The sequence below is a fragment of the Cherax quadricarinatus genome, chromosome 3 (genome assembly GCF_038502225.1).
Source record: "Cherax quadricarinatus isolate ZL_2023a chromosome 3, ASM3850222v1, whole genome shotgun sequence".
Classification (NCBI taxonomy): domain Eukaryota; kingdom Metazoa; phylum Arthropoda; class Malacostraca; order Decapoda; family Parastacidae; genus Cherax; species Cherax quadricarinatus.
Window position 1 is genome coordinate 73,399,338 of NC_091294.1, and position 23,935 is coordinate 73,423,272.

Genomic DNA, 23,935 nt, shown 5'->3' on the forward strand with positions numbered 1-23,935 from the left:
GGACTGTAAGTGAGGATGAACTGTAAGTGAGGATGAAATGTGAGTGAGGATGAACTGTGAGTGAAGATGGACTGAGTGAGGATGAACTGTGAGTGAGGATGGACTGTAAGTGAGGATGAACTGTGAGTGAGGATGAACTGTGAGTGAGGATGAACTGTGAGTGAGGATGAAATGTGAGTGAGGATGAACTGTGATTGAGGATGGACTGTAAGTGAGGATGAACTGTGAGTGAGGATGAACTGTGAGTGAGGATGGACTGTGAGGATGAACTGTGAGTGAGGATAGACTGTAAGTGAGGATGAACTGTGAGTGAAGATGGACTGTGAGTGAGGATTAAGTGTGAGTGAGGATGAACTGAGTGAGGATGGACTGTGAGGATGAACTGTGAGTGAGGATGGACTGTGAGTGAGGATGAACTGTGAGTGAGGATGAACTGTGAGTGAGGATGAACTATGAGTGATGAACTGTGAGTGAGGATGGACTGTGAGGATGAACTGTAAGTGAGGATGAACTGTGAGTAAGGATGAACTGTGAGTGAGGATGAACTGTGAGTGATGATGGACTGTAAGTGAGGATGAACTGTGAGTGAGGATGAACTGTGAGTGAAGATGGACTGTGAGTGAGGATGAACTGTGAGTGAAGATGGACTGTGAGTGAGGATGAACTGTGAGTGAGGGTGAACTGTGAGTGAGGATGGACTATGAGTGAGGATGAACTGTGAGTGAGGATGAACTGTGAGTGAGGATGGACTGTGAGTGAGGATGGACTGTAAGTGAGGATGAACTGTGAGTGAGGATGAACTGTGAGTGAGGATGGACTTTGAGTGAGGATGAACTGTGAGTGAGGATGAACTGTGAGGATGAACTGTGAGTGACGATGAACTATGAGTGATGATGAACTGTGAGTGAGGATGGACTGTGAGGATGAACTGTAAATGAGGATGAACTGTGAGTAAGGATGAACTGTGAGTGAGGATGAACTGTGAGTGATGATGAACTGTAAGTGAGAATGAACTGTGAGTGAGGATGAACTGTGAGTGAAGATGGACTGTGAGTGAGGATGAACTGTGAGTGAAGATGGACTGTGAGTGAGGATGAACTGTGAGTGAGGGTGAACTGTGAGTGAGGATGGACTGTGAGTGAGGATGAACTGTGAGTGAGGATGAGCTGTGAGTGAGGATGGACTGTGAGTGAGGATGGACTGTAAGTGAGGATGAACTGTGAGTGAGGATGAACTGTGAGTGAGGATGGACTGTGAGTGAGGATGAACTGTGAGTGAGGATAGACTGTGAGTGAGGATGGGCTGTGAGTGAGGAACTGTCAGTGAGGATGGACTGTGAGCGAGGATGGACTGTGAGGATAAACTGTAAGTGAGGATGAACTGTGAGTGAGGATGGACTGTGAGTGAGGATGAACTGTAAGTGAGGATGGACTGTGAGGATGGACTATGAGTGAGGATGAACTGTGAGGATGGACTGTGAGGATGGATTGTGAGTGAGGATGAACTGTGAGTGAGGATGGACTGTGAGTGAGGATGAACTGTGAGAGAGGATGGACTGTATGGACTGAGTGAGGATGGACTATGAGTGAGGATGAACTATGAGTGAGGATGAACTGTGAGTGAGGATGAATTGTGAGTGAGGATAGACCGTGAGTGAAGATGAACTGTGTGTGAGGATGTACTATGAGTGAGGATGGACCGTGAGTGAGGATGAACTGCAAGTGAGGATGGACTATGAGTGAGGATGAACTGTGAGTGAGGATGAATTGTGAGTGAGGATGAACTGTGAGTGAAGATGGACTGTGAGTGAGGATGAACTGTGAGTGAGGGTGAAATGTGAGTGAGGATGGACTGTGAGTGAAGATGAACTGTGAGTGAGGATGAGCTGTGAGTGAGGATGGACTGTGAGTGAGGATGGACTGTAAGCGAGGATGAACTGTGAGTGAGGATGAACTGTGAGTGAGGATGGACTGTGAGTGAGGATGAACTGTGAGTGAGGATGGACTGTGAGTGAGGATGGGCTGTGAGTGAGGAACTGTCAGTGAGGATGGACTGTGAGCGAGGATTAACTGTGAGGATGGACTGTGAGGATAAACTGTAAGTGAGAATGAACTGTGAGTGAGGATGGACTGTGAGTGAGGATTAACTCTAAGTGAGGATGGACTATGAGTGAGGATGAACTGTGAGGATGGACTGTGAGGATGGATTGTGAGTGAGGATGAACTGTGAGTGAGAATGGACTGTGAGTGAGGATGAACTGTGAGCGAGGATGGACTGTATGGACTGTGAGTGAGGATGGACTATGAGTGAGGATGAACTATGAGTGAGGATGAACTGTGAGTGAGGATGAATTGTGAGTGAGGATAGACCGTGAGTGAAGATGAACTGTGTGTGAGGATGTACTATAAGTGAGGATGGACCGTGAGTGAGGATGAACTGCAAGTGAGGATGGACTATGAGTGAGGATGAACTGTGAGTGAGGATGAATTGTGAGTGAGGATGAACTGTGAGTGAAGATGGACTGTGAGTGAGGATGAACTGTGAGTGAGGGTGAACTGTGAGTGAGGATGGACTGTGAGTGAAGATGAACTGTGAGTGAGGATGAGCTGTGAGTGAGGATGGACTGTGAGTGAGGATGGACTGTAAGCGAGGATGAACTGTGAGTGAGGATGAACTGTGAGTGAGGATGGACTGTGAGTGAGGATGAACTGTGAGTGAGGATGGACTGTGAGTGAGGATGGGCTGTGAGTGAGGAACTGTCAGTGAGGATGGACTGTGAGCGAGGATGGACTGTGAGGATAAACTGTAAGTGAGGATGAACTGTGAGTGAGGATGGACTGTGAGTGAGGATGAACTGTAAGTGAGGATGGACTGTGAGGATGGACTATGAGTGAGGATGAACTGTGAGGATGGACTGTGAGGATGGATTGTGAGTGAGGATGAACTGTGAGTGAGGATGGACTGTGAGTGAGGATGAACTGTGAGTGAGGATGAATTGTGAGTGAGGATAGACCGTGAGTGAAGATGAACTGTGTGTGAGGATGTACTGTGAGTGAGGATGGACCGTGAGTGAGGATGAACTGCAAGTGAGGATGGACTATGAGTGAGGATGAACTGTGAGTGAGGATGAATTGTGAGTGAGAATGAACTGTGAGTGAGGATGGACTGTGAGGATAAACTGTGAGGATGAACTGTGAATGAAGATGGACTGTGAGTGAGGATGAACTGTAAGTGAAGATGGACTGTGAGTGAGGATGGACTGTGAATGAGGATGAACTATGAGTGAGGGTGAACTGTGAGTGAGGATGGACTGTGAGTGAGGATGAACTGTGAGTGAGGATGAGCTGTGAGTGAGGATGGACTGTGAGTGAGGATGAACTGTGAGTGAGGATGGATTGTGAGTGAGGATGGGCTGTGAGTGAGGAACTGTCAGTGAGGATGGACTGTGAGGATAAACTGTAAGTGAGGATGAACTGTGAGTGAGGATGGACTGTGAGGATAAACTGTAAGTGAGGATGAACTGTGAGTGAGGATGGACTGTGAGGATAAACTGTAAGTGAGGATGAACTGTGAGTGAGGATGGACTGTGAGTGAGGATGAACTGTGAGTGAGGGTGAACTGTGAGTGAGGATGGACTGTGAGTGAGGATGGACTGTGAGGATGAACTGTGAGGATGAACTGTGAGTGAGGATGAGCTGTAAGTGAGGATGAACTGTGAGTGAGGATGGACTGTAAGTGAGGATGAAATGTGAATGAGGATGAACTGTGAGTGAGGATGGACTGTGAGTGAGGATGAACTGTGAGTGAGGATGGACTGTGAGTGAGGATGGGCTGTGAGTGAGGAACTGTCAGTGAGGATGGACTGTGAGCGAGGATGGACTGTGAGGATAAACTGTAAGTGAGGATGAACTGTGAGTGAGGATGGACTGTGAGGATAAACTGTAAGTGAGGATGAACTGTGAGTGAGGATGGACTGTGAGGATAAACTGTAAGTGAGGATGAACTGTGAGTGAGGATGGACTGTGAGGATGAACTGTAAGTGAGGATGAACTGTGAGTGAGGATGGACTGTGAGGATAAACTGTAAGTGAGGATGAACTGTGAGTGAGGATGGACTGTGAGGATGGATTGTGAGTGAGGATGAACTGTGAGTGAGGATGGACTGTGAGTGAGGATGAACTGTGAGCGAGGATGGACTGTATGGACTGAGTGAGGATGGACTATGAGTGAGGATGAACTATGAGTGAGGATGAACTGTGAGTGAGGATGAATTGTGAGTGAGGATAGACCGTGAGTGAAGATGAACTGTGTGTGAGGATGTACTATGAGTGAGGATGGACCGTGAGTGAGGATGAACTGCAAGTGAGGATGGACTATGAGTGAGGATGAACTGTGAGTGAGGATGAATTGTGAGTGAGGATGAACTGTGAGTCAAGATGGACTGTGAGTGAGGATGAACTGTGAGTGAGGGTGAACTGTGAGTGAGGATGGACTGTGAGTGAAGATGAACTGTGAGTGAGGATGAGCTGTGAGTGAGGATGGACTGTGAGTGAGGATGGACTGTAAGCGAGGATGAACTGTGAGTGAGGATGAACTGTGAGTGAGGATGGACTGTGAGTGAGGATGAACTGTGAGTGAGGATGGACTGTGAGTGAGGATGGGCTGTGAGTGAGGAACTGTCAGTGAGGATGGACTGTGAGCGAGGATGGACTGTGAGGATAAACTGTAAGTGAGGATGAACTGTGAGTGAGGATGGACTGTGAGTGAGGATGAACTGTAAGTGAGGATGGACTGTGAGGATGGACTATGAGTGAGGATGAACTGTGAGGATGGACTGTGAGGATGGATTGTGAGTGAGGATGAACTGTGAGTGAGGATGGACTGTGAGTGAGGATGAACTGTGAGTGAGGATGAATTGTGAGTGAGGATAGACCGTGAGTGAAGATGAACTGTGTGTGAGGATGTACTGTGAGGATGAACTGTAAATGAGGATGAACTGTGAGTAAGGATGAACTGTGAGTGAGGATGAACTGTGAGTGATGATGAACTGTAAGTGAGAATGAACTGTGAGTGAGGATGAACTGTGAGTGAAGATGGACTGTGAGTGAGGATGAACTGTGAGTGAAGATGGACTGTGAGTGAGGATGAACTGTGAGTGAGGGTGAACTGTGAGTGAGGATGGACTGTGAGTGAGGATGAACTGTGAGTGAGGATGAGCTGTGAGTGAGGATGGACTGTGAGTGAGGATGGACTGTAAGTGAGGATGAACTGTGAGTGAGGATGAACTGTGAGTGAGGATGGACTGTGAGTGAGGATGAACTGTGAGTGAGGATAGACTGTGAGTGAGGATGGGCTGTGAGTGAGGAACTGTCAGTGAGGATGGACTGTGAGCGAGGATGGACTGTGAGGATAAACTGTAAGTGAGGATGAACTGTGAGTGAGGATGGACTGTGAGTGAGGATGAACTGTAAGTGAGGATGGACTGTGAGGATGGACTATGAGTGAGGATGAACTGTGAGGATGGACTGTGAGGATGGATTGTGAGTGAGGATGAACTGTGAGTGAGGATGGACTGTGAGTGAGGATGAACTGTGAGAGAGGATGGACTGTATGGACTGAGTGAGGATGGACTATGAGTGAGGATGAACTATGAGTGAGGATGAACTGTGAGTGAGGATGAATTGTGAGTGAGGATAGACCGTGAGTGAAGATGAACTGTGTGTGAGGATGTACTATGAGTGAGGATGGACCGTGAGTGAGGATGAACTGCAAGTGAGGATGGACTATGAGTGAGGATGAACTGTGAGTGAGGATGAATTGTGAGTGAGGATGAACTGTGAGTGAAGATGGACTGTGAGTGAGGATGAACTGTGAGTGAGGGTGAAATGTGAGTGAGGATGGACTGTGAGTGAAGATGAACTGTGAGTGAGGATGAGCTGTGAGTGAGGATGGACTGTGAGTGAGGATGGACTGTAAGCGAGGATGAACTGTGAGTGAGGATGAACTGTGAGTGAGGATGGACTGTGAGTGAGGATGAACTGTGAGTGAGGATGGACTGTGAGTGAGGATGGGCTGTGAGTGAGGAACTGTCAGTGAGGATGGACTGTGAGCGAGGATGGACTGTGAGGATAAACTGTAAGTGAGGATGAACTGTGAGTGAGGATGGACTGTGAGTGAGGATGAACTGTAAGTGAGGATGGACTGTGAGGATGGACTATGAGTGAGGATGAACTGTGAGGATGGACTGTGAGGATGGATTGTGAGTGAGGATGAACTGTGAGTGAGGATGGACTGTGAGTGAGGATGAACTGTGAGCGAGGATGGACTGTATGGACTGAGTGAGGATGGACTATGAGTGAGGATGAACTATGAGTGAGGATGAACTGTGAGTGAGGATGAATTGTGAGTGAGGATAGACCGTGAGTGAAGATGAACTGTGTGTGAGGATGTACTATGAGTGAGGATGGACCGTGAGTGAGGATGAACTGCAAGTGAGGATGGACTATGAGTGAGGATGAACTGTGAGTGAGGATGAATTGTGAGTGAGGATGAACTGTGAGTGAAGATGGACTGTGAGTGAGGATGAACTGTGAGTGAGGGTGAACTGTGAGTGAGGATGGACTGTGAGTGAAGATGAACTGTGAGTGAGGATGAGCTGTGAGTGAGGATGGACTGTGAGTGAGGATGGACTGTAAGCGAGGATGAACTGTGAGTGAGGATGAACTGTGAGTGAGGATGGACTGTGAGTGAGGATGAACTGTGAGTGAGGATGGACTGTGAGTGAGGATGGGCTGTGAGTGAGGAACTGTCAGTGAGGATGGACTGTGAGCGAGGATGGACTGTGAGGATAAACTGTAAGTGAGGATGAACTGTGAGTGAGGATGGACTGTGAGTGAGGATGAACTGTAAGTGAGGATGGACTGTGAGGATGGACTATGAGTGAGGATGAACTGTGAGGATGGACTGTGAGGATGGATTGTGAGTGAGGATGAACTGTGAGTGAGGATGGACTGTGAGTGAGGATGAACTGTGAGTGAGGATGAATTGTGAGTGAGGATAGACCGTGAGTGAAGATGAACTGTGTGTGAGGATGTACTGTGAGTGAGGATGGACCGTGAGTGAGGATGAACTGCAAGTGAGGATGGACTATGAGTGAGGATGAACTGTGAGTGAGGATGAATTGTGAGTGAGAATGAACTGTGAGTGAGGATGGACTGTGAGGATAAACTGTGAGGATGAACTGTGAATGAAGATGGACTGTGAGTGAGGATGAACTGTAAGTGAAGATGGACTGTGAGTGAGGATGGACTGTGAATGAGGATGAACTATGAGTGAGGGTGAACTGTGAGTGAGGATGGACTGTGAGTGAGGATGAACTGTGAGTGAGGATGAGCTGTGAGTGAGGATGGACTGTGAGTGAGGATGAACTGTGAGTGAGGATGGATTGTGAGTGAGGATGGGCTGTGAGTGAGGAACTGTCAGTGAGGATGGACTGTGAGGATAAACTGTAAGTGAGGATGAACTGTGAGTGAGGATGGACTGTGAGGATAAACTGTAAGTGAGGATGAACTGTGAGTGAGGATGGACTGTGAGGATAAACTGTAAGTGAGGATGAACTGTGAGTGAGGATGGACTGTGAGTGAGGATGAACTGTGAGTGAGGGTGAACTGTGAGTGAGGATGGACTGTGAGTGAGGATGGACTGTGAGGATGAACTGTGAGGATGAACTGTGAGTGAGGATGAGCTGTAAGTGAGGATGAACTGTGAGTGAGGATGGACTGTAAGTGAGGATGAAATGTGAATGAGGATGAACTGTGAGTGAGGATGGACTGTGAGTGAGGATGAACTGTGAGTGAGGATGGACTGTGAGTGAGGATGGGCTGTGAGTGAGGAACTGTCAGTGAGGATGGACTGTGAGCGAGGATGGACTGTGAGGATAAACTGTAAGTGAGGATGAACTGTGAGTGAGGATGGACTGTGAGGATAAACTGTAAGTGAGGATGAACTGTGAGTGAGGATGGACTGTGAGGATAAACTGTAAGTGAGGATGAACTGTGAGTGAGGATGGACTGTGAGGATGAACTGTAAGTGAGGATGAACTGTGAGTGAGGATGGACTGTGAGGATAAACTGTAAGTGAGGATGAACTGTGAGTGAGGATGGACTGTGAGGATGGATTGTGAGTGAGGATGAACTGTGAGTGAGGATGGACTGTGAGTGAGGATGAACTGTGAGCGAGGATGGACTGTATGGACTGAGTGAGGATGGACTATGAGTGAGGATGAACTATGAGTGAGGATGAACTGTGAGTGAGGATGAATTGTGAGTGAGGATAGACCGTGAGTGAAGATGAACTGTGTGTGAGGATGTACTATGAGTGAGGATGGACCGTGAGTGAGGATGAACTGCAAGTGAGGATGGACTATGAGTGAGGATGAACTGTGAGTGAGGATGAATTGTGAGTGAGGATGAACTGTGAGTGAAGATGGACTGTGAGTGAGGATGAACTGTGAGTGAGGGTGAACTGTGAGTGAGGATGGACTGTGAGTGAAGATGAACTGTGAGTGAGGATGAGCTGTGAGTGAGGATGGACTGTGAGTGAGGATGGACTGTAAGCGAGGATGAACTGTGAGTGAGGATGAACTGTGAGTGAGGATGGACTGTTAGTGAGGATGAACTGTGAGTGAGGATGGACTGTGAGTGAGGATGGGCTGTGAGTGAGGAACTGTCAGTGAGGATGGACTGTGAGCGAGGATGGACTGTGAGGATAAACTGTAAGTGAGGATGAACTGTGAGTGAGGATGGACTGTGAGTGAGGATGAACTGTAAGTGAGGATGGACTGTGAGGATGGACTATGAGTGAGGATGAACTGTGAGGATGGACTGTGAGGATGGATTGTGAGTGAGGATGAACTGTGAGTGAGGATGGACTGTGAGTGAGGATGAACTGTGAGTGAGGATGAATTGTGAGTGAGGATAGACCGTGAGTGAAGATGAACTGTGTGTGAAGATGTACTGTGAGTGAGGATGGACCGTGAGTGAGGATGAACTGCAAGTGAGGATGGACTATGAGTGAGGATGAACTGTGAGTGAGGATGAATTGTGAGTGAGAATGAACTGTGAGTGAGGATGGACTGTGAGGATAAACTGTGAGGATGAACTGTGAGTGAAGATGGACTGTGAGTGAGGATGAACTGTAAGTGAAGATGGACTGTGAGGATGGACTGTGAATGAGGATGAACTATGAGTGAGGGTGAACTGTGAGTGAGGATGGACTGTGAGTGAGGATGAACTGTGAGTGAGGATGAGCTGTGAGTGAGGATGGACTGTGAGTGAGGATGAACTGTGAGTGAGGATGGATTGTGAGTGAGGATGGGCTGTGAGTGAGGAACTGTCAGTGAGGATGGACTGTGAGCGAGGATGGACTGTGAGGATAAACTGTAAGTGAGGATGAACTGTGAGTGAGGATGGACTGTGAGGATAAACTGTAAGTGAGGATGAACTGTGAGTGAGGATGGACTGTGAGGATAAACTGTAAGTGAGGATGAACTGTGAGTGAGGATGGACTGTGAGTGAGGATGAACTGTGAGTGAGGGTGAACTGTGAGTGAGGATGGACTGTGAGTGAGGATGGACTGTGAGGATGAACTGTGAGGATGAACTGTGAGTGAGGATGAGCTGTAAGTGAGGATGGACTGTGAGTGAGGATGGACTGTAAGTGAGGATGAAATGTGAATGAGGATGAACTGTGAGTGAGGATGGACTGTGAGTGAGGATGAACTGTGAGTGAGGATGGACTGTGAGTGAGGATGGGCTGTGAGTGAGGAACTGTCAGTGAGGATGGACTGTGAGCGAGGATGGACTGTGAGGATAAACTGTAAGTGAGGATGAACTGTGAGTGAGGATGGACTGTGAGGATAAACTGTAAGTGAGGATGAACTGTGAGTGAGGATGGACTGTGAGGATAAACTGTAAGTGAGGATGAACTGTGAGTGAGGATGGACTGTGAGGATGAACTGTAAGTGAGGATGGACTATGAGTGAGGATGAACTGTGAGGATGGACTGTGAGGATGGATTGTGAGTGAGGATGAACTGTGATTGAGGATGGACTGTGAGTGAGGATGAACTGTGAGCGAGGATGGACTGTATGGACTGTGAGTGAGGATGGACTATGAGTGAGGATGAACTGTGAGTGAGGATGAATTGTGAGTGAGGATAGACCGTGAGTGAAGATGAACTGTGAGTGAGGATGTACTGTGAGTGAGGATGGACCGTGAGAGAGGATGAACTGTGAGGATGGACTGTGAGTGAGGATGAATTGTGAGTGAGGATAGACCGTGAGGATGAACTGTGAGTGAGGATGAGCTGTGAGTGAGGATGAGCTGTGAGTGAGGGTGTACTGTGAGTGGGGATGGACCGTGGGTGATGATGGACCGTGAGTGAAGATGAACTGTGAGTGAGGATGTACTGTGAGTGAGGATGGACCGTTAGTGAGGATGAACTGTAAGTGATGATGGACTGTGAGGATGAATTGTGAGTGAGGATAGACCGTGAGGATGAACTGTGAGTGAGGAGCTGTGAGTGAGGATGAGCTGTGAGTGAGGATGTACTGTGAGAGAGGATGGATCGTGGGTGAGGATGGACCGTGAGTGAAGATGAACTGTGAGTGAGGATGTACTGTGAGTGAGGATGAACTGTGAGTGAGGATGAACTGTGAGTGAGGATGTACTGTGAGTGAGGATGAACTGTGAGTGAGGATGAACTGTGAGTGAGGATGTACTGTGAGTGAGGATGAACTGTGAGTGAGGATGGACCGTGGGTGAGGATGGACCGTGAGTGAAGATGAACTGTGAGTGAGGATGTACTGTGAGTGAGGATGGACCGTGAGTGAGGATGAACTGTGAGTGAGGATGTACTGTGAGTGAGGATGAACTGTGAGTGAGGATGTACTGTGAGTGAGGATGTACTGTGAGGATGGACCGTGAGTGAGGATGGACCGTGAGTGAGGATGGACCGTGAGTGAGGATGGACCGTGAGTGAGGATGGACCGTGAGTGATGGTGAACCGTGAGTGAGGATGAACCGTGAGTGAGGGTGAACCGTGAGTGAGGATGAACTGTGAGTGAGGATGTACTATGAGTGAGGATGGACCGTGAGTGAGGATGGACCGTGAGTGAGGATGGACCGTGAGTGAGGATGGACCGTGAGTGAGGATGGACCGTGAGTGAGGATGGACCGTGAGTGAGGATGAACCGTGAGTGAGGGTGAACCGTGAGTGAGGGTGAACCGTGAGTGAGGATGAACCGTGAGTGAGGATGTACTGTGAGTGAGGGTGAACCGTGAGTGAGGGTGAACCGTGAGTGAGGGTGAACCGTGAGTGAGGCTGTGAGTGAGCGCCACATTTCATCTGTTTACGTCATGGTATGATATAACCTTTATAATATACTGATAGAATAAAACGTAATCGTCAAATCATTAACTATTCTAAGCCAACCTAAACAACATCACTTAAGAAATTTGCTATAAAACGAATGTGAGAAACTAGCATTAATTTGACGAGGAATGTCTTGGAGTAAAAAGTAACATAGTGCTCGAGGCACGAACCAATTAATGTAGCACAAATTATTCACTACACCTAATTGGAAAAAAATTAATTGACGAACTTTGGGACTGAAGAATTTAATAAAGTTCATTAACCTTGAGAAAGTCTTGGGAATAGTTAGGCTAACGAGTGGTAAATGTTTATCATGCAGATAACTTAATTTAAATTCCTATCAAGAATTTTTTCTTTTAATATTAACTTTTTTTGGAACCAGGAAATACTCTTAAGTACTTCCCAAGCTTGGGGAAATGAACGAAAGGAAATGATAAGTCGAAACGGGGACTCGGAGGAGCACGGGAGATTTGTGGGAAATATGATTGCAAAAAAAAAGGGCATGCATGTCAGGAAACCCAAGGAAATGTTTCCTTGCCATCTTTAATTCAGTGCATATTTGTTTCCCTCTTGTATAGCCTTAACCTTAGCCAACACGTATGACGCTACAACTATATCTAGTAACTTAATATCCTTAACTTTAGCCTACACGTACTATGGCATATGACGCTACAACTATATCTAGTAACTTAATATCCTTAACTTTAGCCTACATGTACTATGGCACACTACTATAACTATCAATTACGTATTATGAAATTCTAGCTTCATATAATGAAGAGTTACGTACATCTAAGAAACACGACATCTATTTCCTCGTGTTGGCGTATTCCTGGCAGGCAACAATGATGGCTGAGAGCCAGCGACAGTAAGTTACCTTCAGACATTGAAGAACGAGTGTCATCGATGTTTTCCTGACCTAAAGCAGAGCAGCTTTGAATTCATTCTTGTCAAGACTTATGTTTCCATTGCAGTGCTATTAATAGCAATTTCTTGAATATTTAAATATGTAAAAGATGACTTAAGGAATATTTTATTGTGTCGAAGCTCCAATTATTTAATAAGAATGTAAGCCAGTGAGGCCTTCGACTCATTATTTAACTTTCATCGGTGTATGTGCAAGATATACACAAATAATCCACACATAGGAGAGAGAAGCTTACCACGACGTTTCGGTTAGACTTGGATCGACTTGATTATTTATGTATTGTTCCAGTCACGGTATTGTGTCTTGTTCTTTCTGCAGGATATAATTTTATCCCAGGTTGATGTTCAATCCAAAAAGCAAAATAAACTCGATGAAGAATGAGATATTGGATGTACTTAACCATGAGCATCGCGAGGCCTGGTCATAGACCGGGCCGCGGGGGCGCTGACCCCCGGAACACCCTCCAGGAATACCTAGTCTTGTAGGTGAAAAATCATTATCATTCATCTTATTAAAAGTAATTACTTATGGTTTATAATTTTCATGGAATACCATAGCGCAATAAATAAATATTTTCCATTTAAGAATTAAATTATAAATATAATATTTCTTTAGTTTTTCTTGTGATATTAATCGCAAATGAAAAAAAAAGTTTTTTTTTTCATTAGCTCCCACAAAATTTGAGTAATTCAGAATATTTTCTGCACATTTTTGCACAATCGTTGGTTCATATTTAATAATTTTAATGAAAATGCAAATGAATGATGTACGTGTTTCTTCCTGATATAGATTTTTATCTGCATAATATTAATAACCAATACATTTTAAATACTGGAGATAGGGAGGGAGGGAGGTGGCTAACACACTGGCTTGTTACAACGACTCGGCAAAATAAATGCGTACTCAGCAACTACTGTAGATGAATGGTTCAAAGAACCGACAAGTTGTTAAATTAGACACATGTGCAACTCTTGGGTATCTTTATTGAGGAAACGTTTCGCCACACAGTGGCTTCATCAGTCCATACAAAGGATAAACTTGAAGAATGTGTCGGTTCTTTGAACCATTCATCTACAATCCTGTCAGACACTGCAACTTCTTGGGATCTTAATACTTGGGAATTCTTCGCTTGCCTAACCCTTGGGCACGACCTACTTCCACATTGAACAAATGTGACACCACCTACGACTGCTGCACCTCTCCTGCCTACGGTTTATAAGCTGCTTCTCCGCTCATTACCGTATTCTATTCAAGATTGATGGACTGACCACATCGACTCAAGGTTGAGGGACTGATTACCTCATTCTCCTAATCAGTCCTTCCTGGACTGATTAAGCCACTGTGTGGCGAAACGTTTCCTCAATAAAGATACTCAAGAGTTGCACATGTGTCTAATTTAACAACTACTGTAGATTTTGGTATAAACTTTAGTAATAGATATCGACAGATTGATTTAAAAAGACACATTAACAAACACTAGGACATTAGAAAACGTTTCGGTCCTGAGACCTTGATTACCTCTAACATAGTTTTTTTAATGATACTCTCCACCTATATAATATACTATCATTTTTAACCTCTGTGTTAGAAGTGATCAGTGTCCCGGGACCTTAAAGTTTACCAATAACTATGTCGTAGTGTTTGCTTCCGTGTGTTTCTAAACCACTATAGAACTTAAATAATCAATTTGTTCCCCATTTAAAGCAGCCAGTTTCTCACGAATTACGGGGCGTATCTACTCGCTGAAATTACAGTAAATTAAAAAAAATGTTTCAATTAGACTAGGTGAGGATAGGCTTGGTTTAATTAGATTAACATACATTAAAATTTATGTTCGAATAATTACCCGACAATAACAAAATTAAATAAGACAGGAAACTTGCACCAGGCTACTAGGAACGTAAACCGAAATTTCTTTCACTTATTCTTTGTAATTAAGTGAAAGATGGGTTGAGGTAACATAATATTTTTCTTAACAGAATATTTTGGCTGGGTCATTCTTGCTCCTTCCACAATGGTTTGTGTTCATAAGATAATTAAACCAAACTTGGGTTTTGCTAATAGTTATATAGCTTATTTGTTGTATTTAATAATAGTTTCGAGAAGTTCCCCATTCTGTCCAAAAGTACAAATGCTTTTGTAAGGAATTAAATGTACACAGCCTAATGATATTTTTGAAGTGTTTATTGTCAGTCTCCTTTAAACTTTCTAATAACTGAATACTTGTCAGACGAAAGCGTCATTATTATAATCATGGGGAGCGCTAAACCCATAGGGAAGATGGAAGGTATTGAGGCTCAATTCACGGAACTGGAGCACAGATCCTGTTCTCTATATCAAGAGCCTCACCAGCGTCATGGAATTTTCCTTGAGGGGACGTAAGCCTCAACAGCTGGTCTGGTCAGCAACTTCCCTCGGCTGATCTGTAACCTACTTCGGCACACTAGAAGAAAATAGGATATAATTAACCAGTCAACCAAAGGAGGCCCTTTTGTTGACTGGTTAATTACAACCTCATTAGATGATTAGAAATTTCTTTGTTTCTTCGTACAATGTTAGTACATGAGTAAATCCTGGTGAGTGAACATAATGCATTTGCATATATACCCATCTCTTCCAGTGAAAACACTCGAATACACACGAACTCGAATACATCTAATAAAGACGGAATAGTGCAATAATACAAGAAAAACACGAGTTTCATTTTATCACTCGGGTACGTACATCCACATCCACAAGATGTACACAAACAGCCTTAAGCATTAACAAGTGTTCCCAGACTCAAACGCAGCTTCACTCTAATCAGATTCGAGCATCTGCATCAAAGGACACGAGGAATGAAGTTTGCAGACACTAATGCAAACACTCTCCTGAACGAGAAAAAAAAATATCCTAGCGATATTACGTGAACAATTTTCAATTTGGGCAAATTTCCTGAGATGTCTGATTAGATTATATTACATATATAGGAAAATTTATTTTTCAGATGTACTCTTTATCCAAATAAGTAAGATATAAATATGAATTCTGTTACTTAAGATAAAAATGTGTTTTTTTTTATTTTATCCAGTTTTACCTTATTTTTAATACTCGCGAGCAACACACATCGTTGTGATGGTATATCCACTACGCACGATCATCACACACTTAGTATATCTGCTACTCTTGAGCATCTCATATTTATGTGATGGTATATCCACCACTCGTGAACATCACACACCTATGTGACAGTACAACTCATGAGCACCACACATCGTCTTAGTATATCCACACCACCTAAGCTTCCCATATTCTTGATATCACAACACATATCTATCACACATTATCCTAGTAGTTCCACTACCGGGCCGCGGGGGCGTTGACCCCCGAAACTCTCTCCAGGTAAACTCTCCAGGTAAACATGTGACTATCACATCTCCGTGCTAGTAGTTCCACTACATGTGGCTATCACATCTCCGTGCTAGTAGTTCCACTACATGTGACTATCACATCTCCGTGCTAGTAGTTCCACTACATGTGACTATCACATCTCCGTGCTAGTAGTTCCACTACATGTGACTATCACATCTCCGTGCTAGTAGTTCCACTACATGTGGTTATCACATCTCCGTGCTAGTAGTTCCACCACATGTGACTATCACATCTCCGTGCTAGTAGTTCCACTACATGTGACTATCACATCTCCGTGCTAGTAGTTCCACTACATGTGGTTATCACATCTCCGTGCTAGTAGTTCCACCACATGTGACTATCACATTTAACTATTACACTGAACCAACAATGAAAGGTCGATTTGTTATGTAGTTATCACCACTGGAACAGTCACACACGACTTAACGTCAGTCACATGTAAAAGTCATGAATTTGCCGTTGAAGCAAACAACGATTGATGGGCTGTATTTCCTGTTTGAAAAAAAAAAATTGCTTTCAAAGCAATTACAATTATGGGGAAGTGGAAGAAAAGCTCAAATTTCTACAAAAATCTATAATTTTTTTCAGCACCGCAGACTGCATGTTGAGAAGACTAATAAAATGTATGACTTGAAGTGCTGGGAGATTTGTGTTGGAAATTAATTTCTAGATATTTCTCTGGGATAAGCACGATTTAAAATTATTATTATACTTTATTCATATGAACATAGACGCGCTCGTGCGCACGCTCTCTCTTTCGTTCTCTTTCTATCTTTCACTTTGTCCCTCCCTCTCTGTCTGTCTGTCTCTGTCTGCCTCTGTCTGTCTCTGTCTGCCTGTCTGTCTCTGTCTCTGTCTCTCTGTCTCCCTCTCTGTCTGTCTCCCTCTCTGTCTCCCTCTCTGTCTCTCTCTCTCTCTCTCTCTCTCTCTCTCTCTCTCTCTCTCTCTCTCTCTCTCTCTCTCTCTCTCTCTCTCTCTCTCTCTCTCTCTCTCTCTCTCTCTCTCTCTCTCTCTCTCTCTCTCTCTCTCTCTCTCTCTCTCTCTCTCTCTCTCTCTCTCTCTCTCTCTCACACACACGTTTTACATGAGTGGTGTCGCCTCGAAATAGGAAATTGTTAATACGGAACAATTTCTGGGGCACGAAAAAAGTTTTTAATATGTTAGGCACTCGCATGCGGTGGATTATGACTTAGGTAACGAAATTCGTAAACAAGAACAATTATATTGTTTTAAAGGTAATTACAATGACTTTAAACTGTACTTTAAAGAAATTCAATAAGCTGTACCATAAGGAACATGTGGAAATAATCTGCAATAAGGAACATGTGGAAATAATCTACAATAAGAGTTCTGTTGTGAATATGAAAATAGAGTTAAAAACTTATTATAAATAGGAATATAAGACGGAATAATAAAGAATATAGTAATGGAAGGTGTTGGAGAGCTATAAAAAAGACAGGGTTTCGAATCATTATTAGAAACCGACCGATTAAGAAACTTATCAGAGATTCGAGGAGGCATTAAATGAATACACAAATGTAAAGAGAGAGGAACGAAGACATTTTGAAAAGCAAATGCGAAGAATAAATGAGGGTGGCCGAAATCACAGAGGCAGAGAAAGAAATATGTAATATATTCAACAGCAAGTTTCAGAATTGTGTTCACAAAAGATATTTTTCACATAGATTTTAATCCCAGACAGAAAGCTGATCTAAAAGGATATTGAGATAACTAAAGAGAAGGTAAACTGTTACTAAATACTGATAAGATAAAAAGCTTAGGACCAAACCGGATAACACGTTGTGTCTTAAAAGAATGTGTACAGGAGTTATGTCATCCACTTTGAGTAATTTTTAGGATTTCACTACAAGAGTATAAACCTGCAAACGAATGGATGACGGTACATATTCCTATGCTCAATAATAACCCACATTAAGACAGAAACTCTGAAAATTAACTGTTTATTTCGATTCCCAGAAGGGAATCGAAATAAACAGATCAGTTAATTTGTGTTTCTGTCGCCATGTTAGTTTTTACTGAGTATTGACAAGTGTTCTTTACACTTTTTTAGTTATCCATTATTCCTATGTTTAGAAAAGGAAACAGAGAAAACTCATTAAACTATAAACCAGTTTCGTTGACAAGTTGTAAAAAAAAATACAGAAAGAAGCCATTAATGAAGATTCAACACTTAGAAAATAACAACAGACTAACTGGTAAACTTTGTTTTTCTGTCTGCTGTTTCATGAACATCAAATTTGTTAAGTTATTATGACAGAGTTGCGAAAATTGTTCAAGAAATGGTTAGGAAAACTTTTTTTCCCTTGACTTTAAGAAAACTTTTGATAAAGTTACTCGTGAAAAACTAAATTGGAAACTGCAAAATATAGGTGATATTAAAGGTAGATTATTACAGTGGACGAGAGACTTTCTGCTTGAGAGGAAATTGCGAACATTTATAAGAAAAATTTCACGTGTTTTATCAGGTGTGAGGTCCATGGTGGAGTTGCTTACTACGAGATGGCCCAGGATAGTGGTCGTATATAAAACCATTACTGATTTCTCGGTCCGATTTCTAAGTTACTCTTTGTATTGGTAAATGCGAAGTCACTGGTTGTCTTCGGTACTTTGGTTGCCCTTACGTCTTTTGTTTATTGAAGTTTGTAGCCTCTTATCCCGGTGATTCTGTTCTTCTACTCTAAATTTGCAAACCTTGCATGCGCTGACCTTACGTGGCTCGTTCTGTATGCGAGTGTCAGTGCTTGAGTGCGAAGCGATATTTTCCCCTCCTTTAAGCAATAGTTTTTTTGGAACAAAATCTGATTTCTTTCTCTTACTCCAGCTCCTCTTAATCCTCATCATCTCTTGCTCCTTCCTACTTCTCTTCCTCCACCACCTTCTCCTCCTCCTCCTCCTACCCCATCCCTTCCTTCTCCTCCTTCCTTTCTTTCTCTCCATCATTATCTTTATTCTCCCATGTTTCTCCCTGTCTTGCTCTCCCTCCTCTGAATCGCACTATTGAATTTTCTCTTTACGGTGATGCGCAAGAAGAAGCTTGAGCGATGAGCACCCACAGCGAATCTCCAGAGAATGCACCGGGAATCTCTTTTGAATTTCCAGAGCTGTGTTCCTCCAGTTGGCTCAAAGGCTCTGCCCAGGAGGAAAGGCTATTGGGAATAGAGATTAAAAAGGAGATGTGTTCTTTGCTAATGTTTACACTGTTACAGACGATGTAAAAAAACATAGTAGTCTTATACAGACTTCATTAAACTAAAATTTGGTTCACCCTGCAGATGCTGTCAGATGTTAGGTATGCTCGTGAGAGAGAGAGAATCCTGGCTTCCCGACGGTGTTGTCACGAGAGTTAAGTGTAGTTTGTTTCGTCATAACAAACAGGAGGAACATGTTATTGTGTTTGCAGAGTAAACACCCAGAACATGAGGAAATGGTATGGTGATACCGACAAGATGTGGAAAAAGACACTTATGTACAGTTCAGGACATTTATTAAAGGAAACGTTTCGCCACGAGTGGCTTCTTCAGTCCTAATACAGAGAAAACTAAATGTTTTCTTAGTTTTCTCTGTATTAGGACTGAAGAAGCCACTCGTGGCGAAACGTTTCCTTTAATAAATGTCCTGAACTGTACATAAGTGTCTTTTTCCACACCCAGAACATGTTGTGCCTGCATATCAAACAGAAACAGTACGCTGTTGTGCTGTCAGATCGAACAGCAAGAACCCAACATTGTCATGCAGTCATATCATACAGCAGGAAAATGTTGTTGTGCTGTCAGATCAAGTACCAGGAACAAGTAACGTCAGATTAGACAACAAGAACATGTGCTGTCAGATCAAGCAGCAGGAAAACCACTGTTTTGACGTCACATCCGACAGTTGAAAACTAGCGTTGCTCTGCTGTCTAATAAACATAAGAATATAAGAAAGGAGGAACACTGCAGCAGGCCTGTTGGCCCATACTAGGCAGGTCCTTTACAATCCATCCCACTAACAAAATATTTGCCCAACCAATTTTCAATGCCACCCAAGAAATAAGCAGGAAACAGGAAAAACACAGGTTGTTGAACCGTTAATATAAAGCAACACGAAAACGTTTTTTGTGGTAAAATATAGCATGTGATACCGACAAGTTCTTGGTAAAAAAAACACGTTTCGGTCCTGGGAGCTCAAAGTGATCAAGGTCTCAGGACCGAGACGTTTTCAGTAAAATATCCTAGTGTTTTCAATTTGTGTTTGTTTCCCGGCACACTACTGAGCTGTCACGTCAAACCTCAAATCGGAACTTTGGAAAAAGAGACGAGTTTATTCAGTGGTATCAACGATGTTTATTCAGGGCTATCAATGAAATTTATTGAGTTTATTCAGTGCTGTCGAGTTTATGCAATGCCACCAGTGAGTTTTTCAAATAAAACTGGACTCTACTCAAAGATCACAGTCAAATGAAGGCACTCAAAACCTCCTGAGCTTCCACGATGATAATCACAATACCTTCGAGTCTTTACGAATACAGTCGCAGCATCTCTGATATTCCGAGATGCCATTCACAACATCAGTAAATTTCTCTTGTGCAATCACAGCTTCTCGTGAGTTCAAGCGACAGTCACCATCCTGTTTATAGTGACTAAAAAAAAGTCACACTCAACTATGCAAGCAAACTTTCGTCTGGTAAATTATTTCAAGGAGGGTGAAGAATGAAGGTTCTTCATGCTCTTGTTGCACATTCCTAAGACCAGACCTCAATGCAACATTTTCCCCAGATTCTGTATGACTCTCCCTTAAGCTTAGCACTTCCCCTTGTATATGAAATTCTTAATCTACAATCAGTAGTGGCTATTATGGACGTAATACAACACTTAAGGTCCAACGAATGATTTAAATTAACACGACAAAATTACTTCATTACGAAGGAGAAGTCAGCCAGTGCACAATAGTGAGAGAATTTACAGCTACACTGAAATTTGGAGATGAAATCTGACGACCAGTAGTTGCTACCAAGGACGTAAAATAACATTTGAATTTCAATGACTCTTTAAAGCAATAAGATAATATTATTCATTACGATAGAGAAGCCAGCCACTGAATTGCTGTTGCAGAATTTACAGATAAAACCAATACATTTCGGACAGTTATTAAGTTGCGAGAAATACAATAATGATCAAATGCAGCCAAGGAATCTAGTGTCATTGATCACTTGCTGGCAAGTTGTCTGTAACTTCTGTCACGGAAATGTGACTTATACTTATTCGTGAGAGAATTTAAGGCAAAACATTCGCAAAATTTGGAATTTCCTTATGTAAAGGATAAGTTGCATTTAACATTGGCTCAGGTTTAATGGCAGAGAAAAAAATTTCGTCTCGCGCGAGTTATTTGGTATTTGATGCGATGTTGAGTTTTCAGGGTGAGGTAATGAAATATATTTGTGTCGTATACGATGTTATATTCCAGAATCTTCGTGTGTGTGTGTGTGTGTGTGTGTACTCATCTAATTGTGCTCACCTAATTTTGGCTGCAGGGGTCGATTCATAACTCCTGATGTATGTGTGTGCGCACTTCCCTAATTGTACTCACCTAATTGTGGTTACAAGAATCGAGTATCAGCTTCTGGTCCCGCCTTTCTGTTGCCCGTATTGGTTTTACTCAGTCTTGACTGTGTTGCCCTGTCCTACCTATCCCCAAAGGTATGTATGGATTCTGAGGCTAAATTTTCGCACCCTGTATTCCACTTTTTGACCCTACTGAAGGCTAAAATAATATTTCCTAACGTCATTATGCTCATCTGTGCTTTTACCTTCAACCTGTGACTTCGTGTACCCTAGACCAGTCACTCAAATAGACGCTTTCTGTCCACCCTGTCAATTCATCTCAGTATTTTGTACGTCTTAGTCAAACCACCTCTGGTCTTTTTGTCTAGGGCCGTCAGGTTTAGCTCCTCTAGCTTCTCATAGTTGATACCCCTCAGACCTGGGAGTAGTTTCGTTGCTAAACTTAACACATTTTTTCATGTTCCTTTACATGTTTGAGGTGATGTAGGTTCCATACTGGCACTGCATTCTCGAATATGCGCCAGACATATGCCGTGCATAAGGTCAAGAAGGGCACCTTATTTAAATCTCGCTTTTGTTGCAACGGTTATTCGGTTGAGATGTGTATCAAGTGAAATGTTGGGAACTGTGCTCACCCCGGGAGGTCTGCAGTCTCTCTTGTCCAAGGCTGTACACTGTTTTCAGACATCTTTTCCCTTCTCTGATTTTCATAACTTTGCATCTGATGGGGTTTAATTCCAATGACCACTTGTCAGACCAATCATTCAGCTGGTCCAGTTGCACTTGTAATCTTTCCAGATCCTTTCCTGTTTGTATTCTCCTTATTAGTTTCATATCTGGAAACAGAGACATCTCTGACTCAATTTCCTCTGTCATATCATTTATTTACTCAAAAAAAAAAAAACAGTACGGGTCCAAATATCAACCCTTGAGGAACCCCACTCGTCACATTCAGACATCTTGATAATTACTCATTGCTTCCTTCCAGTTAAGTATTCCTTGATCCACTGTAGTGCTTTCCTTCTAATTCCTCCATGCTCCTCTAGCTCATGTGTCAGTCTTTTGTAAGGTACTGTATCGAACTGTAATACTAATTTTTAAAGGGGTGGACCGGTAAGCCAACGGAAGACCTCGTTCAGATGACCAAAAGATTTAGTGGTGGGTCATCATGACTAAGACCCACGTCGGGAAACACTGACGAATCTTACCTAACCTATCTGTATCGATGCCTTCTTACAATCAAAAAATATACAGTACACCCATCCCCCCCACCTCTCTCTCTCTCTCTCTCCCTTGCCTAGCTTTCGTTACCTCACCACAGAATTCTATCAGATATATGAGACAGGATTTACCACTTTCAAAGCCGTGCAGGTTATTTAAAAATCCGCTCCTCTCCTGATCATCTTCATATCATTACATTCTATGCATAATAACGACTTTGACCTGTAAATCAGTACCGAATGTCTGTCCTCTTAAATATTTTGTGTGTGTGTTCGCTTATTTATTTGTACTCATCTACGTATGCTGACTCATCTACTTAAGCTTCACAAGAGTGGAGTCTCTGTTCTTAGCTAACTAGACCTCATAGCTGGTCGTTACAGGCTGCAATACCTAGCTGGCTCCACTACACCCATTCTTTAAGCTACGTACTGAGCCTGCTACACCATTTCTTCATACGTCTCCATACATTTTCTGACCACTCTTTTTCCTGAACCTCTAGTCCTATCCGCCTTATTGAATCCTCCGAGTATTTTGTTGTCTTATGTGATTACCATATTTCCACATCTCCAGTTACATTCTCTTGTCATCAGGGTCAGTTCCATTACCCTCCTCATATCATAATTTTAAACTTCTGCCCTCTCCAGTTTCTTTATATGCTTTCTCGGGTGAGAGTTCCCGGATGGCGCTCCATAGTTAAAGATGGGCCTGATTTTATTTGTATATAGAGTAAAAAACTGATTTCTGATAGAGATTCCTAAAATTTAATTTAGGATTTGTGAAATAGGCTTTCATAGCTTTCATAGTAATTCTGGTATGCGCATTACATAAGCTCTCTTACCACTTATTGCTTTGGTGTTGTCTTTGTAGTGTAGCTTAATATTTAGCACACAACTGCTATGTAGCCGTTTGTACATGAGTGGTATTCACTACCGACAACATGAAGAATTAGACACATGTGCAACATCTGGGTATCTTTATTTGTAGACGCTTCGCCATCCAGTGACTTTATCAATACAAGGACCTAATGTGAAGAATGTGTTGATAAAGCAACTGGATGGCGAAACATCTACAAATAAAGATACTTAGTTGTTGCACGTGTGTCTAATTCGTCGATATGCAATTATTTATCCTGTCTTTTTGTGTCTGTCATTTCATCAAAACATCGCTGGTTTCCGATTAGCAGCGCCACTCCTTCCCCTCCTCTGTTGTCATATTCTATCATTAGTATTAGAAATTCTGCTGGGAATATTGCATGTCATTATATTAGGTGCCAATATCTTTGTGACAGTTATGATCGCTAGGGTTGTCTTTGATATTAGTTCCTGCATTCATCTCTTTTGTTTGATATTCTGAATTTGCGTCTGTATTTTGTTTGATATTCTG